The sequence below is a fragment of the Oncorhynchus masou genome, chromosome 12 (genome assembly GCF_036934945.1).
Source record: "Oncorhynchus masou masou isolate Uvic2021 chromosome 12, UVic_Omas_1.1, whole genome shotgun sequence".
NCBI lineage: Eukaryota > Metazoa > Chordata > Actinopteri > Salmoniformes > Salmonidae > Oncorhynchus > Oncorhynchus masou.
Window position 1 is genome coordinate 13219443 of NC_088223.1, and position 17969 is coordinate 13237411.

At 49.7% G+C, this 17969-nt stretch overlaps 1 protein-coding gene across 1 annotated transcript in view; it reads left to right on the top strand.

The window, feature by feature from the left end:
• Nucleotides 1-17969, top strand: part of LOC135549575 (zinc finger protein 704-like) — a 117573-nt gene extending 99604 nt beyond the window's left edge. The window contains exon 10 of the transcript XR_010456988.1: nucleotides 14081-17969. The gene's annotated coding sequence lies outside the window, so the exon portion shown is untranslated. The remainder of the gene's footprint in view (nucleotides 1-14080) is intronic.

Below are 17969 nucleotides of genomic sequence, written 5' to 3' on the forward strand. Positions count from 1 at the left end.
CTGGATGAATGGAACCTGGGGAATAACAGAACAGAGCTGGATGAATGGGACCTGGGGGAATAACAGAACAGAGCTGGATGAATGGAACCTGGGGAATAACAGAACAGAGCTGGATGAATGGAACCTGGGGAATAACAGAACAGAGCTGGATGAATGGGACCTGGGGGAATAACAGAACAGAGCTGGATGAATGGAACCTGGGGAATAACAGAACAGAGCTGGATGAATGGGACCTGGGGGAATAACAGAACAGTGCTGGATGAATGGAACCTGGGGAATAACAGAACAGAGCTGGATGAATGGGACCTGGGGGAATAACAGAACAGAGCTGGATGAATGGAACCTGGGGAATAACAGAACAGAGCTGGATGAATGGAACCTGGGGAATAACAGAACAGAACAGAGCTGGATGAATGGAACTGGGGAATAACAGAACAGAGCTGGATGAATGGAACCTGGGGAATAACAGAACAGAACAGAGCTGGATGAATGGAACCTGGGGAATAACAGAACAGAACAGAGCTGGATGAATGGAACCTGGGGGAATAACAGAACAGAGCTGGATGAATGGAACCTGGGGAATAACAGAACAGAACAGAGCTGGATGAATGGAACTGGGGAATAACAGAACAGAACAGAGCTGGATGAATGGAACCTGGGGAATAACAGAACAGAGCTGGATGAATGGAACTGGGGAATAACAGAACAGAACAGAGCTGGATGAATGGGACCTGGGGGAATAACAGAACAGAGCTGGATGAATGGAACCTGGGGAATAACAGAACAGAACAGAGCTAGATGAATGGAACTGGGGAATAACAGAACAGAGCTGGATGAATGGAACCTGGGGAATAACAGAACAGAGCTGGATGAATGGGACCTGGGGGAATAACAGAACAGAGCTGGTTGAATGGAACCTGGGGAATAACAGAACAGAGCTGGATGAAGAACCTGGGGGAATAACAGAACAGAGCTGGATGAATGGAACCTGGGGAATAACAGAACAGAGCTGGATGAATGGAACCTGGGGAATAACAGAACAGAGCTGGATGAAGAACCTGGGGGAATAACAGAACAGAGCTGGATGAATGGAACCTGGGGAATAACAGAACAGAGCTGGATGAATGGAACCTGGGGAATAACAGAACAGAGCTGGATGAATGGGACCTGGGGGAATAACAGAACAGAGCTGGATGAATGGAACCTGGGGAATAACAGAACAGAGCTGGATGAATGGGACCTGGGGGAATAACAGAACAGTGCTGGATGAATGGAACCTGGGGAATAACAGAACAGAGCTGGATGAATGGGACCTGGGGGAATAACAGAACAGAGCTGGATGAATGGAACCTGGGGAATAACAGAACAGAGCTGGATGAATGGAACCTGGGGAATAACAGAACAGAACAGAGCTGGATGAATGGAACTGGGGAATAACAGAACAGAGCTGGATGAATGGAACCTGGGGAATAACAGAACAGAACAGAGCTGGATGAATGGAACCTGGGGAATAACAGAACAGAACAGAGCTGGATGAATGGAACCTGGGGGAATAACAGAACAGAGCTGGATGAATGGAACCTGGGGAATAACAGAACAGAACAGAGCTGGATGAATGGAACTGGGGAATAACAGAACAGAACAGAGCTGGATGAATGGAACCTGGGGAATAACAGAACAGAGCTGGATGAATGGAACTGGGGAATAACAGAACAGAACAGAGCTGGATGAATGGAACTGGGGAATAACAGAACAGAGCTGGATGAATGGAACTGGGGAATAACAGAACAGAACAGAGCTGGATGAATGGGACCTGGGGGAATAACAGAACAGAGCTGGATGAATGGAACCTGGGGAATAACAGAACAGAACAGAGCTAGATGAATGGAACTGGGGAATAACAGAACAGAGCTGGATGAATGGAACCTGGGGAATAACAGAACAGAACAGAGCTGGATGAATGGGACCTGGGGGAATAACAGAACAGAGCTGGATGAATGGAACCTGGGGAATAACAGAACAGAACAGAGCTGGATGAATGGAACTGGGGAATAACAGAACAGAACAGAGCTGGATGAATGGAACTGGGGAATAACAGAACAGAGCTGGATGAATGGAACCTGGGGAATAACAGAACAGAACAGAGCTGGATGAATGGAACCTGGGGAATAACAGAACAGAACAGAGCTGGATGAATGGAACCTGGGGAATAACAGAACAGAACAGAGCTGGATGAATGGAACCTGGGGAATAACAGAACAGAGCTGGATGAATGGAACCTGGGGAATAACAGAACAGAACAGAGCTGGATGAATGGAACCTGGGGAATAACAGAACAGAACAGAGCTGGATGAATGGAACCTGGGGAATAACAGAACAGAACAGAGCTGGATGAATGGAACCTGGGGAATAACAGAACAGAGCTGGATGAATGGAACCTGGGGAATAACAGAACAGAACAGAGCTGGATGAATGGAACCTGGGGAATAACAGAACAGAACAGAGCTGGATGAATGGAACCTGGGGAATAACAGAACAGAACAGAGCTGGATGAATGGAACCTGGGGAATAACAGAACAGAGCTGGATGAATGGAACCTGGGGAATAACAGAACAGAACAGAGCTGGATGAATGGAACCTGGGGAATAACAGAACAGAACAGAGCTGGATGAATGGAACCTGGGGAATAACAGAACAGAGCTGGATGAATGGAACCTGGGGGAATAACAGAACAGAGCTGGATGAATGGAACCTGGGGAATAACAGAACAGAACAGAGCTGGATGAATGGAACCTGGGGAATAACAGAACAGAGCTGGATGAATGGAACCTGGGGAATAACAGAACAGAACAGAGCTGGATGAATGGAACCTGGGGAATAACAGAACAGAACAGAGCTGGATGAATGGAACCTGGGGAATAACAGAACAGAACAGAGCTGGATGAATGGAACCTGGGGAATAACAGAACAGAGCTGGTTGAATGGAACCTGGGGAATAACAGAACAGAGCTAGATGAATGGAACCTGGGGAATAACAGAACAGAGCTGGATGAATGGAACCTGGGGGAATAACAGAACAGAACAGAGCTGGATGAATGGAACCTGGGGAATAACAGAACAGAACAGAGCTGGATGAATGGAACCTGGGGGAATAACAGAACAGAGCTGGATGAATGGAACCTGGGGAATAACAGAACAGAACAGAGCTGGATGAATGGAACTGGGGAATAACAGAACAGAACAGAGCTGGATGAATGGAACCTGGGGAATAACAGAACAGAGCTGGATGAATGGAACTGGGGAATAACAGAACAGAACAGAGCTGGATGAATGGAACTGGGGAATAACAGAACAGAGCTGGATGAATGGAACTGGGGAATAACAGAACAGAACAGAGCTGGATGAATGGGACCTGGGGGAATAACAGAACAGAGCTGGATGAATGGAACCTGGGGAATAACAGAACAGAACAGAGCTAGATGAATGGAACTGGGGAATAACAGAACAGAGCTGGATGAATGGAACCTGGGGAATAACAGAACAGAACAGAGCTGGATGAATGGGACCTGGGGGAATAACAGAACAGAGCTGGTTGAATGGAACCTGGGGAATAACAGAACAGAGCTGGATGAAGAACCTGGGGGAATAACAGAACAGAGCTGGATGAATGGAACCTGGGGAATAACAGAACAGAGCTAGATGAATGGAACCTGGGGAATAACAGAACAGAGCTGGATGAAGAACCTGGGGGAATAACAGAACAGAGCTGGATGAATGGAACCTGGGGAATAACAGAACAGAGCTGGATGAATGGAACCTGGGGAATAACAGAACAGAGCTGGATGAATGGGACCTGGGGGAATAACAGAACAGAGCTGGATGAATGGAACCTGGGGAATAACAGAACAGAGCTGGATGAATGGGACCTGGGGAATAACAGAACAGTGCTGGATGAATGGAACCTGGGGAATAACAGAACAGAGCTGGATGAATGGGACCTGGGGGAATAACAGAACAGAGCTGGATGAATGGAACCTGGGGAATAACAGAACAGAGCTGGATGAATGGAACCTGGGGAATAACAGAACAGAACAGAGCTGGATGAATGGAACTGGGGAATAACAGAACAGAGCTGGATGAATGGAACCTGGGGAATAACAGAACAGAACAGAGCTGTATGAATGGAACCTGGGGAATAACAGAACAGAACAGAGCTGGATGAATGGAACCTGGGGGAATAACAGAACAGAGCTGGATGAATGGAACCTGGGGAATAACAGAACAGAACAGAGCTGGATGAATGGAACTGGGGAATAACAGAACAGAACAGAGCTGGATGAATGGAACCTGGGGAATAACAGAACAGAGCTGGATGAATGGAACTGGGGAATAACAGAACAGAACAGAGCTGGATGAATGGAACTGGGGAATAACAGAACAGAGCTGGATGAATGGAACTGGGGAATAACAGAACAGAACAGAGCTGGATGAATGGGACCTGGGGGAATAACAGAACAGAGCTGGATGAATGGAACCTGGGGAATAACAGAACAGAACAGAGCTAGATGAATGGAACTGGGGAATAACAGAACAGAGCTGGATGAATGGAACCTGGGGAATAACAGAACAGAACAGAGCTGGATGAATGGGACCTGGGGGAATAACAGAACAGAGCTGGATGAATGGAACCTGGGGAATAACAGAACAGAACAGAGCTGGATGAATGGAACTGGGGAATAACAGAACAGAACAGAGCTGGATGAATGGAACTGGGGAATAACAGAACAGAGCTGGATGAATGGAACCTGGGGAATAACAGAACAGAACAGAGCTGGATGAATGGAACCTGGGGAATAACAGAACAGAACAGAGCTGGATGAATGGAACCTGGGGAATAACAGAACAGAACAGAGCTGGATGAATGGAACCTGGGGAATAACAGAACAGAGCTGGATGAATGGAACCTGGGGAATAACAGAACAGAACAGAGCTGGATGAATGGAACCTGGGGAATAACAGAACAGAACAGAGCTGGATGAATGGAACCTGGGGAATAACAGAACAGAACAGAGCTGGATGAATGGAACCTGGGGAATAACAGAACAGAGCTGGATGAATGGAACCTGGGGAATAACAGAACAGAACAGAGCTGGATGAATGGAACCTGGGGAATAACAGAACAGAACAGAGCTGGATGAATGGAACCTGGGGAATAACAGAACAGAACAGAGCTGGATGAATGGAACCTGGGGAATAACAGAACAGAGCTGGATGAATGGAACCTGGGGAATAACAGAACAGAACAGAGCTGGATGAATGGAACCTGGGGAATAACAGAACAGAACAGAGCTGGATGAATGGAACCTGGGGAATAACAGAACAGAGCTGGATGAATGGGACCTGGGGGAATAACAGAACAGAGCTGGATGAATGGAACCTGGGGAATAACAGAACAGAGCTGGATGAATGGGACCTGGGGGAATAACAGAACAGTGCTGGATGAATGGAACCTGGGGAATAACAGAACAGAGCTGGATGAATGGGACCTGGGGGAATAACAGAACAGAGCTGGATGAATGGAACCTGGGGAATAACAGAACAGAGCTGGATGAATGGAACCTGGGGAATAACAGAACAGAACAGAGCTGGATGAATGGAACTGGGGAATAACAGAACAGAGCTGGATGAATGGAACCTGGGGAATAACAGAACAGAACAGAGCTGGATGAATGGAACCTGGGGAATAACAGAACAGAACAGAGCTGGATGAATGGAACCTGGGGGAATAACAGAACAGAGCTGGATGAATGGAACCTGGGGAATAACAGAACAGAACAGAGCTGGATGAATGGAACTGGGGAATAACAGAACAGAACAGAGCTGGATGAATGGAACCTGGGGAATAACAGAACAGAGCTGGATGAATGGAACTGGGGAATAACAGAACAGAACAGAGCTGGATGAATGGAACTGGGGAATAACAGAACAGAGCTGGATGAATGGAACTGGGGAATAACAGAACAGAACAGAGCTGGATGAATGGGACCTGGGGGAATAACAGAACAGAGCTGGATGAATGGAACCTGGGGAATAACAGAACAGAACAGAGCTAGATGAATGGAACTGGGGAATAACAGAACAGAGCTGGATGAATGGAACCTGGGGAATAACAGAACAGAACAGAGCTGGATGAATGGAACCTGGGGAATAACAGAACAGAACAGAGCTGGATGAATGGAACCTGGGGAATAACAGAACAGAGCTGGATGAATGGAACCTGGGGAATAACAGAACAGAACAGAGCTGGATGAATGGAACCTGGGGAATAACAGAACGGAACAGAGCTGGATGAATGGAACCTGGGGAATAACAGAACAGAACAGAGCTGGATGAATGGAACCTGGGGAATAACAGAACAGAGCTGGATGAATGGAACCTGGGGAATAACAGAACAGAACAGAGCTGGATGAATGGAACCTGGGGAATAACAGAACAGAACAGAGCTGGATGAATGGAACCTGGGGAATAACAGAACAGAACAGAGCTGGATGAATGGAACCTGGGGAATAACAGAACAGAGCTGGATGAATGGAACCTGGGGAATAACAGAACAGAACAGAGCTGGATGAATGGAACCTGGGGAATAACAGAACAGAACAGAGCTGGATGAATGGAACCTGGGGAATAACAGAACAGAGCTGGATGAATGGAACCTGGGGGAATAACAGAACAGAGCTGGATGAATGGAACCTGGGGAATAACAGAACAGAACAGAGCTGGATGAATGGAACCTGGGGAATAACAGAACAGAGCTGGATGAATGGAACCTGGGGAATAACAGAACAGAACAGAGCTGGATGAATGGAACCTGGGGAATAACAGAACAGAACAGAGCTGGATGAATGGAACCTGGGGAATAACAGAACAGAACAGAGCTGGATGAATGGAACCTGGGGAATAACAGAACAGAACAGAGCTGGATGAATGGAACCTGGGGAATAACAGAACAGAGCTGGTTGAATGGAACCTGGGGAATAACAGAACAGAGCTAGATGAATGGAACCTGGGGAATAACAGAACAGAGCTGGATGAATGGAACCTGGGGGAATAACAGAACAGAACAGAGCTGGATGAATGGAACCTGGGGAATAACAGAACAGAACAGAGCTGGTTGAATGGAACCTGGGGAATAACAGAACAGAGCTGGATGAATGGAACTGGGGAATAACAGAACAGAACAGAGCTGGATGAATGGAACCTGGGGGAATAACAGAACAGAGCTGGATGAATGGAACCTGGGGAATAACAGAACAGAGCTGGATGAATGGAACCTGGGGGAATAACAGAACAGAACAGAGCTGGTTGAATGGAACCTGGGGAATAACAGAACAGAGCTGGATGAATGGAACTGGGGAATAACAGAACAGAGCTGGATGAATGGAACCTGGGGGAATAACAGAACAGAGCTGGATGAATGGAACCTGGGGAATAACAGAACAGAACAGAGCTGGATGAATGGAACCTGGGGAATAACAGAACAGAACAGAGCTGGATGAATGGGACCTGGGGGAATAACAGAACAGAACAGAGCTGGATGAATGGGACCTGGGGAATAACAGAACAGAACAGAGCTGGTTGAATGGAACCTGGGGAATAACAGAACAGAACAGAGCTGGTTGAATGGAACCTGGGGAATAACAGAACAGAACAGAGCTGGATGAATGGAACCTGGGGAATAACAGAACAGAGCTGGATGAATGGAACCTGGGGAATAACAGAACAGAGCTAGATGAATGGAACCTGGGGAATAACAGAACCGAGCTAGATGAATGGAACCTGGGGGAATAACAGAACAGAGCTGGATGAATGGAACCTGGGGAATAACAGAACAGAACAGAGCTGGATGAATGGAACCTGGGGAATAACAGAACAGAGCTGGATGAATGGAACCTGGGGGAATAACAGAACAGAACAGAGCTGGATGAATGGAACCTGGGGGAATAACAGAACAGAACAGAGCTGGATGAATGGAACCTGGGGAATAACAGAACAGAACAGAGCTGGATGAATGGAACCTGGGGGAATAACAGAACAGAACAGAGCTGGATGAATGGAACCTGGGGAATAACAGAACAGAGCAGAGCTGGATGAATGGAACCTGGGGATTAACAGAACAGAACAGAGCTGGATGAATGGAACCTGGGGAATAACAGAACAGAACAGAGCTGGTTGAATGGAACCTGGGGAAATCCCCTGTCACTAGCTCTGTCCCTCTCTCCTCCGTCCCTAGCTCTGTCCCTCTCTCCTCCGACCCTCTCTCCCCTGTCCCTAGCTCCGACCCTCTCTCCTCCGTCCCTAGCTCTGTCCCTCTCTCCTCCGACCCTCTCTCCCCTGTCCCTAGCTCCGACCCTCTCTCCCCTGTCCCTAGCTCTGTCCCTCTCTCCCCTGTCCATAGCTCCGACCCTCTCTCCTCCGTCCCTAGCTCTGTCCCTCTCTCCTCCGACCCTCTCTCCCCTGTCCCTAGCTCTGTCCCTCTCTCCCCTGTCCATAGCTCCGACCCTCTCTCCTCCGTCCCTAGCTCTGTCCCTCTCTCCTCCGACCCTCTCTCCCCTGTCCCTAGCTCTGTCCCTCTCTCCCCTGTCCATAGCTCCGACCCTCTCTCCTCCGTCCCTAGCTCTGTCCCTCTCTCCTCCGTCCCTCTTTCCTCTGTCCCTAGCTCTGTCCCTCTCTCCCCTGTCCATAGCTCCGACCCTCTCTCCTCCGTCCCTAGCTCTGTCCCTCTCTCCTCCGTCCCTCTTTCCTCTGTCCCTAGCTCTGTCCCTCTCTCCCCTGTCCATAGCTCCGACCCTCTCTCCTCCGTCCCTAGCTCTGTCCCTCTCTCCTCCGTCCCTCTTTCCTCTGTCCCTAGCTCTGTCCCTCTCTCCCCTGTCCATAGCTCCGACCCTCTCTCCCCAGTCCCTAGCTCTGTCCCTCTCTCCTCCGTCCCTCTTTCCTCTGTCCCTAGCTCCGACCCTCTCTCCCCTGTCCCTAGCTCCGACCCTCTCTCCTCTGTCCCTAGCTCTGTCCCTCTCTCCTCCGTCCCTCTCTCCTCTGTCCCTAGCTCCATCCCTCTTTCCTCTGTCCCTAGCTCCATCGCTATCTCCTCTGTCCCTAGCTCTGACCCTCTCTCCTCTCTTCCTCGCACCCTTCCTCTCTCCTCTGTCCCAAGCACCATCCCTCTCTCCTCCCAGCTCCGCCCCTCTCCTCCATCCCTCCCTGCTCCGCCCCCAGCTCCGTCCCTCTGCCCCCAGCTCCGCCCCTCTCCTCCATCCCTCCCTGCTCCGCCCCCAGCTCCGCCCCTCTCCACCAACCCTCCCTGCTCCGCCCCAGCTCCGCCCCTCTCCTCCCAGCTCCGCCCCTCTCCTCCATCCCTCCCTGCTCCGCCCCCAGCTCCGCCCCTCTCCTCCATCCCTCCCTGCTCTGCCCCCAGCTCCGTCCCTCTCCTCCATCCCTCCCTGGTCCTCTCCTCCATCCTTCCCTGGTCCTCTCCTCCATCCCTCCCTGCTCTGCCCCCAGCTCCGCCCCTCTCCTCCATCCCTCCCTGCTCCGCCCCTCTCCTCCATCCCTCCCTGCTCCTCCCCCAGCTCCGCCCCTCTCCTCAATCCCTCCCTGCTCCGCCCGCAGCTCCGCCCCTCTCCTCAATCCCTCCCAGCTCCGCCCCTCACCTCAATCCCTCCCTGCTAGTTCCCCCAGCTCCACCCCTCTCCTCCATCCCTCCCTGCTCTGCCCCCAGCTCCGCCCCTCTCCTCAAACCCTCCCTGCTCTGCCCCCAGCTCCGTCCCTCTCCTCCATCCCTCCCTGGTCCTCTCCTTCATCCCTCCCTGGTCCTCTCCTCCATCCCTCCCTGCTCTGCCCCCAGCTCCGCCCCTCTCCTCAATCCCTCCCTGCTCCGCCCCTCTCTTCAATCCCTCCCTGCTCTGCCCCCAGCTCCGCTCCGCCCCTCTCCTCAATCCCTCCCTGCTCCGCCCCCAGCTCCGCCCCTCTGCACCCAGCTCCGTCCCTCTCCTCCATCCCTCCCTGCTAGTGCCCCCAGCTCCGCCCTTCTCCTCCATCCCTCCCTGCTCCGCCCCTCTCCTCCATCCCTCCCAGCTCCGCCCCTCTCCTCAATCCCTCCCTGCTCCGCCACCAGCTCCGCCCCTCTCCTCAATCCCTCCCAGCTCCGCCCCTCTCCGCAATCCCTCCCTGCTCTTCCCCCAGCTCCGCCCCTCTCCTCAATCCCTCCCTGCTCTGCCCCAGCTCCGCCCCTCTCTTCAATCCCTCCCTGCTCTGCCCCCAGCTCCGCCCCTCTCTCCTCCATCCCTCCCTGCTCTGCCCCCAGCTCCGTCCCCAACTCCGCCCCTCTCTCCTCAATCCCTCCCTGCTCTGCTCCCAGCTCCGTCCCTCTCCTCCATCACTCCCTGCTCTGCCCCCAGCTCCGTCCCTCTCCTCCATCACTCCCTGCTCTGCCCCCAGCTCCGCCCCTCTCTTCAATCCCTCCCTGCTCTGCCCCCAGCTCCGCCCCTCTCTCCTCCATCACTCCCTGCTCTGCCCCCAGCTCCGTCCCCAACTCCGCCCCTCTCTCCTCCATCCCTCCCAGCTCCGTCCCCAACTCCGCCCCTCTCTCCTCAATCCCTCCCTGCTCTGCCCCCAGCTCCGTCCCTCTCCTCCATCCCTCCCTGCTCTGCCCCCAGCTCCGTCCCCAACTCCGCCCCTCTCTCCTCAATCCCTCCCTGCTCTGCCCCCAGCTCCGCCCCTCTCTCCTCCATCCCTCCCTGCTCTGCCCCCAGCTCCGTCCCCAACTCCGCCCCTCTCTCCTCCATCCCTCCCTGCTCTGCCCCCAGCTCCGTCCCCAACTCCGCCCCTCTCTCCTCCATCCCTCCCTGCTCTGCCCCCAACTCCGCCCCTCTCTCCTCAATCCCTCCCTGCTCTGCCCCCAGCTCCGTCCCTCTCCTCCATCACTCCCTGCTCTGCCCCCAGCTCCGCCCCTCTCTTCAATCCCTCCCTGCTCTGCCCCCAGCTCCGCCCCTCTCTCCTCCATCCCTCCCTGCTCTGCCCCCAGCTCCGTCCCCAACTCCGCCCCTCTCTCCTCCATCCCTCCCTGCTCTGCCCCCAGCTCCGTCCCCAACTCCGCCCCTCTCTCCTCAATCCCTCCCTGCTCTGCCCCCAGCTCCGTCCCTCTCCTCCATCCCTCCCTGCTCCGCCCCCAGCTCCACCCCTCTCCTCCATCCCTCCCTGCTCTGCCCCCAGCTCCGCCCCTCTCCTCAATCCCTCCCTGCTCTGCCCCCAGCTCCGCCCCTCTCTTCAATCCCTCCCTGCTCTGCCCCCAGCTCCGCCCCTCTCTCCTCCATCCCTCCCTGCTCTGCCCCCAGCTCCGTCCCTCTCCTCCATCACTCCCTGCTCTGCCCCCAGCTCCGTCCCTCTCCTCCATCACTCCCTGCTCCGTCCCCAACTCCGCCCCTCTCTCCTCCATCCCTCCCTGCTCTGCTCCCAGCTCCGTCCCTCTCCTCCATCACTCCCTGCTCTGCCCCCAGCTCCGCCCCTCTCTTCAATCCCTCCCTGCTCTGCCCCCAGCTCCGCTCCGCCCCTCTCCTCAATCCCTCCCTGCTCCGCACCCAGCTCCGCCCCTCTGCCCCCAGCTCCGTCCCTCTCCTCCATCCCTCCCTGCTAGTGCCCCCAGCTCCGCCCCTCTCCTCCATCCCTCCCTGCTCTGCCCCCAGCTCCGTCCCCAGCTCCGCCCCTCTCCTCAATCCCTCCCAGCTCCGCCCCTCTCTCCTCTGCGCCTTTGTTCCTCTGACAGTGGTCTCATTGTGCTCTTCAGAGGCACCGCTCAACAATAAGCTAACGGCAGGTGGGCTGGGCTGAACAGAGACCCACTGCACTGGTACAATACTGTGTGTATGTGTCTTGGTTAAATGGACCGCAAAGCAATGAGGAGAGGATTTATCAGCCACACGCACACACAGCAGGACTTTATAATAAAGGAATTCATTTAAAAAGTTGCTGATGTATTTTTCATGAATTTAAATAAATAGAACACAAGATGACCACCTGTAACAATCACAAAAGTACAAAAGTTATTTGAGAGAGAGTTAAGAGAACAGTCATGGGAATGTGGTTTGCATTGTACGAACCCAACATAAGGTCAATAACTACACATTCCAACAGCTAACAGGGCTTCCAGCAACAAACCATGAGAGCGTTTCCATGGTGCCTGCACTTGACGAACAGGTTATGTCTGTCTGGTCCCTCCCACTCTGTTAGTGGGGTTGGACACTCTTGTTGTGTTCTGGGGTTTGGGGAGTGGGGGCTGTCACTCTGACTGCTTTCAGGAATGTTAAGTCATGTGAAACAGGATGGTTCTTCATGGGAACCTGGAGTGTGACTGTGCCTTGATGAGTTTGTCTGAGTTATGTCTATTCCTTCTATTAAAATGACTTGTGAGTTCAGGGGACCCTTTCGGCTAGAGTGACTGATTCCTTTCTCTTGTTCTAGGACATTTAGAAGGGCAATGAGGGAGTGACTTTTCATATCTTCACGTGTTCTTTATAAATGGTTTTCGATCCGTGATCCATTTTTAAATTCTGCCTTATCAAACATGTATTTCCCCTTGAACGAGGGCTTGTTTTTAACATGAAGAATCACAATCATGATTGCAAAAGGTTGACGATATAATAGGTATGTTTAGGAAACCCGTAACGCTTCTTTCAAATGTGTTGAATCTGTACAATGACCCATCCTATTCAGACTCAACAATACAACTACTGCACCAAAAGAAGAGTGCAGGTACAGGTGTTCATTGTATCTTCCAATTGCTCACCAAACCATTCCTCTGTGACAGCCACAGTCTAGCAGCATTTTGATCAGACCAACTAATGTGATCCAGAATAAGACACCTCAGCCCTCCCAACTAGCAGCTCCAAACTATTAGTGGATCTCACCTTCTAGTCGTTGCACAAATACTTGTTTTCTTCACAGAAAAGGAGAGACCAAATGGAGACTGAGCATCTCCTTCAGTGTAAATGGATCATCTCACCTCCCTGTCCTTTACCTGTCCTTTACCTGTCCATTACCTGTCCTTTACCTGTCCTTCACCTGCAGCTATAACCATGTTAACCTCAACCAACTCAATGACTGTCACACTGGATGTGGACAATTTTCCAATAGGGCTACAAACTCCATGATTATTTACTGTATTTCTACAAACTCCATGATTATCTACATGTATTTAAACAAACTCCATGATTATCTACATGTATTTCTACAAACTCCACGATTATCTACTGTATTTCTACAAACTCCATGATTATATACATGTATTTCTACAAACTCTATGATTATCTACTGTATTTCTACAAATTCCATGATTATCTACTGTATTTCTACAAACTCCATGATTATCTACTGTATTTCTACAAACTCCATGATTATCTACATGTATTTCTACAAACTCCATGATTATCTACTGTATTTCTACAAAATCCATGATTATCTACTGTATTTCTACAAACTCCATGATTATCTACTGTATTTCTACAAACTCCATGATTATCTACTGTATTTCTACAAACTCCATGATTATATACTGTATTTACAAAAACTCCATGATTATTTACTGTATTTCTATATACTCCATGATTATCTACTGTATTTCTACAAACTCCATGATTATCTACTGTATTTCTACAAACTCCATGATTATCTACTGCATTTAAACAAACTCCATGATTATCTACTGTATTTCTACAAACTCCATGATTATTTACTGTATTTCTATATACTCCATGATTATCTACTATATTTCTACAAACTCCATGATTATCTACTGTATTTCTACAAACTCCATGATTATCTACTGTATTTCTACAAACTCCATGATTATCTACTGTATTTCTACAAACTCCATGATTATCTACTGTATTTAAACAAACTCCATGATTATCTACTGTATTTCTACATACTCCATGATTATCTACTGTATTTTTACATACTGCATGTGCATGCAAAACTTTAAGAGAAATGTACTTATAAATGTGTATATTATTGTGTTGTTGTGTCCTTGCAGAGGGCAAGCAGGCTGCCATTCCAAATTCCTCCAAAGTCTCCTTGTCTGTGAGAGATTTCTATAGTTCTCAAAACGTCACTCCGGGGTAAGCCTACACCAAACACAGCCCTTATTGGATATACCCTGATGAAGACAGCTTGGCTGTCAACGTTGGTAATTACATTTTTGCATCTGAGCTCTGAGAGTGTGCGGCTCTCTTTAATTTTATTTTCAAGATTTCTACTCCGCTAGCCAACACCTCACCTAAATAGGTGTGCATTTATTTTTATCTGGAAAAACTATTGGAACCATTTCCCTGTTTGACCGCTAGGTTTTTATTTTGTTCTCTCTCCCTCTCTGTCTGTCTCTTTCTCGCTCGTGCCCACTTTTTTTCTCTCTCTCTCTCTCTCTCTCTCTCTCTCTCTCTCTCTCTCTCTCTCTCTCTCTCTCTCTCTGTGTTGGGTTGGTTACTTGGTTACTTCTCTGAGACCCTGTTGATTGGGTGTGATTGGCAGGTCAGATAAATAGAAGTAGTGTGCTACATTTTACAACTGTCCAGGCCAACCAGATCTGGGTTTAGAGCCAACCAGAGAGTTCTGTTGGTCCTCTCTCTCGCTCCCCCTCTCTCTGTCTCTCTCCCTCGGTCTCTTTCTCTCTCACCCTCTGTCCCTCTCTCTCTCCCTCTCTGTTTCTCTCCCTCGGTCTCTCTCCCTCTCTGCCTCTATCTCCCTCCCCCTCTCTCTGTCTCTCTCCCTCGGTCTCTCTCTCTCTCTCTCCCTCTGTCCCTCTGTCTCTCTCTCTCTCCATCTGTCCCTCTCTCCCTCTGTCCTTTTGTCTCAATCTCCCTCTGTCCCTCTCTCTCTCCCGCTCTCTCCCTCTGTCCCTTTGTCCCTCTGTCTCTCTCTCTCTCTCCCTCTGTCCCTCTGTATCTCTCCCGCTCTCTCCCTCTGTCTCTCTCTCTCTCCCTCGGTCCCTCTCTCTCTCGCTCTCCGTCTGTCCCTTTCTCTCTCTCTCCCTCTGTCCCTCTGTCTCTCTCTCTCTCTCCCGCTCTGTCCCTCTGTCTCTCTCCCGCTCTCTCGCTCCCCCGTCTCTGTCTCTCTCCCTCTGTCTCTCTCTCTCTCCCTCGGTCCCTCTGTCTCTCTCTCTCTCCCTCTGTCCCTCTGTCTCTCTCCCGCTCTCTCCCTCCCCCGTCTCTGTCTCTCTCCCTCTCTGTCCCTCTGGCACCATCCTAACAATAGCAGCATGTGTACCTATCTTTTATAGTACATGGCTGAATTACTCCAATAAAACCAATATGGATACAGTAAAAAAGATTGATGCAATGCTGATGGTTAAGCTAAGCTGGCACACACCCAGGATGTAAAATGGGCCATTATTTTACTCTAAGACTCTTCTTAGAGGACATAACCACCTGGCCTGCAGGGCACAGCGCTAGCTAAGTGACTACAGTACCTGCTAGCTAAGTGACGCTAGCTAAGTGACTACAGTACCTGCTAGCTAAGTGACGCTAGCTAAGTGAATACAGTACCTGATGGCTAAGTGGCTACAGTTTCTGCTAGCTAAGCGACGCTAGCTAAGTGACTACAGTAACTACTAGCTAAGTGGCTACAGTACCTGCTAGCTAAGTGGCTACAGTATCTGCTAGCTAAGTGGCTACAGTACCTGCTAGCTAAGTTACTACAGTACCTGCTAGCTAAGTGGCTACAGTACCTGCTAGCTAAGTGGCTACAGTACCTGCTAGCTAAGTGGCTACAGTACCTGCTAGCTAAGTGGCTACAGTACCTGCTTGCTAAGTGACTACAGTACCTGCTAGCTAAGTGACTACAAAATATATTTTGTGTAGAGCAAACCTAGGTCAAACATATTTAAAAGGAGCTGCACTGAACCCATAGAACGAATGGAATAGCCCCCAAACGTGCAAACTCAAAGCTAAGTCAAGCGCGCCTGGGAAGACGTCTAGGGAATATGGAGAGATACATATTTGATCCAGGCCTGTGTGTGGAGGGAAGGGAACCTCAGGATGTGTCCTTAATACGCGCCACTGTTGTTGGTGCAGTCTGAACCTGAAGCCATCGAGGGGGTGTCTAGCCAGTCCTCAGCCTCCACTAACAAAGTCCACAACCAGAATCCCAAGCTGCACATTGTCGTATCAGAAGCTCATATTGACATATAGCCCATACTCCTTCATCCATCCCTGTTGCTCTGCCTGACAGGCCTAAGCCAACGACACCATTATGATAAAGACAGGCAGCCAGAACTAATCAAACATCCCATCCCTCTCTGTTCTACTGATATAGCAGGGCTCAAGGCATGGAGGGTGTATCGTGTGTACGTTAAGTCTGTTAAACCTATGGATTAGACTCACATTGGTGGATGCATTTTAAGACACAGGCGTTAGGATGTATGGATGCCTTGGTGTGGTGTGGCTATAGTGTGTGTGTGTGCATTTGTGTGGGGCTACAGAAAGCGAGCCTTGTGGTGGCAGGGGTTATCTGGGCTCCTCACACGCTGTGGGCTCGTCTGCTGGTCCCTGAGGAGAGGAGAGGAGCTGCTGGCTGCATATTTTTAAGGCACTCAAGCAGGAAGACACAGAGGCTGTTTACACAGGGAGCCCAATATCTTTCACAGTGTATATAGTGATTATGTTTATACGCACACGCACACACACACGCACACATAGAAACACATATACAGCCCCCTTTTTGTAAGATTGTTGACGAACACACAGTAGAAGCTTGCTTAAAGGGGCCATTTGGTTGTTCTGTTTTGTGCTGATGGTTGATAAGAATCACTGAGGTCCATAAAATCAACGGCTTCCCAACATGAGAGGAGGACAAAGCCCCTCTCTCTGTTTAATGATGGCAGACAGACAGGCAGACAGGCGGACGCACGGACGTAGGGGTGACATCAGAGTTGTTGTTATGGGTCCTTATCGTGTCTGTATCAAGCCTGTTTTCCATTAGTGTCCACGTCTCCATATTCTCATCATGCTTTTATCATGGAAACTCCATTAGTGTCTTGGCCACAAATATCCATAGTTCAATGCTGATAACATTTTTAGGGCTCGGCACACTAGACACCATTTAACCACCGTGTCTCTCTCCACAAGCACCCGTGTTTGAATGTTGAATGACTGTTCACGACTGCACATTGAGATGCAGGCACCATGGAGGCTACACACAGAGATTTGATTTGATTTGATTATGCACCACGATCACACTTGGTCACACACGCACGCACGCATGCATGCACGCACACACACACACACACGGCTGTAGCGAAGACAATAGAATAGACAGTGGCAGAGTTGACAGTGTACTAGATGCCATTATGGTTATATCTGGGGATTCTACATATTTGTGCGACCTATCAGAATGTGTTTAGGGTGTGTGTATCTCACTCACTGTATCCTACCGTACCAATGATGTTTCCTTTCTGCGTGTATAGCACTGTCCATTGAAGCTAAAAATAAGTTGAATGTTGATTATATTTCTCTTTAGGAGAATCAACACATGGTGACTGTTACCTCTTCACACACTGACTGTATTCTTTAGTATGTTGTTACTCGCAGTGTAAATATAAACTACACTTCAGAATGTTATTACTGAGCAGTGTAAATATAAACTACACTTCAGAAAGTTGTTACTGAGCAGTGTAAATATAAACTACACTTCAGAATGTTATTACTGAGCAGTGTAAATATAAACTCTACTTCAGAATGTTGTTACTGAGCAGTGTAAATAAAAACTCTACTTCAGAATGTTATTACTGAGCAGTGTAAATAAAAACTCTACTTCAGAATGTTATTACTGAGCAGTGTAAATAAAAACTCTACTTCAGAATGTTGTTACTGAGCAGTATAAATATAAACTACACTTCAGAATGTTGTTACTGAGCAGTGTAAATATAA